Below are 2,130 nucleotides of genomic sequence, written 5' to 3'. Positions count from 1 at the left end.
CTCTCTCTGTCTCAAAAATAAATAAACGTTAAAAAAAAAAGTCCTCATATGAGTGAAGTCATATGATATTCATCTTTCTCTAATTTCACTTAGCATAATACCCTCTAGTTCCATCCATGTAGTTGCAAATGGCAAGATTTTATTCTGTTTGATTGCTGAGTAATACTCCATTGTATATATATATATACCACATCTTCTTTATCCATTCATCCGTCTATGGACATCTGGGCTCTTTCCATACTTTGGCTATTGTTGATAGTGCTGCTATAAACATTGCATGTGTACCTTCAAAACAGCACACCTATATCCCTTGGATAAATACCTAATAGTGCAAGTGCTGGGTCGTAGGGTAGTTCTTTTTTTAATTTTTTGAGGAACCTGCATACAGCTTTCCATAGTGGCTGCACCAGCTTGCATTCCCACCAACAATGCAAAAGAGATCCTCTTTCTCTGCATCCTTGCCAACATCTGTTTTTGCCTGAGTTGTTAATGTTAGCCATTCTGACAGGTGTGAGGTGGTATCTCATTGTAGTTTTGATTTGTATTTCCCTGATGATGACTGATGTGGAGCATTTTTTCATGTGTCTGTTAGCCATCTGGATGTCTTCTTTGGAAAATTGTCTATTCATGTCTTTTGCCCATTTCTTCACTGGATTATTTGTTTTTTGGGTGTTGAGTTTGATAAGTTCTTTATAGATTTTGGATACTAACCCTTTATCTGATATGTCCTTTGCAAATATCTTCTCCCATTCTGTCGGTTGCTTTTTAGTTTTGCTGATTGTTTCCTTTTCTGTGCAGAAGCTTTATATTTTCATGAGGTCCTAATAGTTCATTTTTGCTTTTGTTTTCCTTGCCTCCAGAGACATGCTGAGTAAGAAGTTGCTGCAGGCAAGATCAAAGAGGTTTTTGCCTGCTTTCTGCTCGAGGATTTTGATGGTTTCCTGTCTTACATTTAGGTCTTTCATACATTTTGAGGGTTTTTTTTGTGTATGGTGTAAGAAAGTGGTCTAGTTTCATTCTTCTGCATGTTGCTGTCCAGTTTTCCCAGCACCATTTGCTGACAAGACTGTCTTTATTCCATTGGATATTCTTTCCTGCTTTGTCAAAGATTAGTTGTCCATACGTTTGTGGGTCCATTTCTGGATTCTCTATTCTGTTCCATTGATCTGAGTGTCTGTTCTTGTGCCAATACCATACTGTCTTGATGATTATAGCTTTGTAATACAGTTTGAAGTCCGAGATTGTGATGACTCCAGCTTTGGTTTTCTTTTTCAAGATTGCTTTGGCTATTCGGGGTCTTTTCTGGTTCCATACAAGTTTTAGGATTGTTTGTTGTAGCTCTGTGAAGAATGCTGTTGTTATTTTGATAGGGATTGCATGAATGTAATTGAAAGCCCCAAATACAAATGTATCAGTTTTTTAGCATCAGAAGAATCATCCATCATGATCATGTAGGGTTCATACTATTAAGTGTAAGAATGCCTTAATATTAGGAAATCTTTTTAAAGAACACAACATATCAAAAGATCCAATGAGAAAAAATATAATCACAATAGATAAGAATTGATAAAAGGTAGCACTCGTTTCTGATTAGAAAACTAGTCCTAGACAACTAAAACCAGAAAGACATTTCTTCACTGAAATAAAGGTATCTAACTTTTTCTCCTGGTCAAGCTTATTCCAGTTCAAAGGATAAAAGTATATTCCATATATCCCTAGCCTTATCAATCTGTGACTACAAAATATACTTTTATGTAATATAGGAAATAGTATGGTAAAAAACCATAATAATGTACTCCCAGTTACTTCTGGAAGTTTCTCAAGGTATTCTCTTGTATGTACTGCAGAGCACATTTCTCCTTCCTCACATCTTTCCAACTCACATCTTTCCAGCTTGCCACCATATAGCTGCCAATAACTCTAGTTAGGTAGAGTATGTCCAGTATGCTTGGTATACCTGTTTCTATGCTCAGGAAAAAATTGCACCCAGTAGTTCTTTTTTTCTTTCTTTTTTTTTTGCTATTTGAGTATAAAAATGAAGATACTTCTAATATTGCCTTAGAGGTTTAGTAATAAGTAGTTTTATCAAATAAAATTGTCTACTCCATTGTGAAGGTGTTAATATGAATT

Source organism: Lynx rufus, unplaced genomic scaffold (assembly GCF_022079265.1).
Source record: "Lynx rufus isolate CCGP_SWC_20201006 ecotype Redwood Valley unplaced genomic scaffold, mLynRuf1.p SCAF_9, whole genome shotgun sequence".
Taxonomy (NCBI): Eukaryota; Metazoa; Chordata; class Mammalia; order Carnivora; family Felidae; genus Lynx; species Lynx rufus.
The sequence above is the reverse complement of the archived record's forward strand: the minus strand, read 5'-3'. Positions refer to the sequence as shown.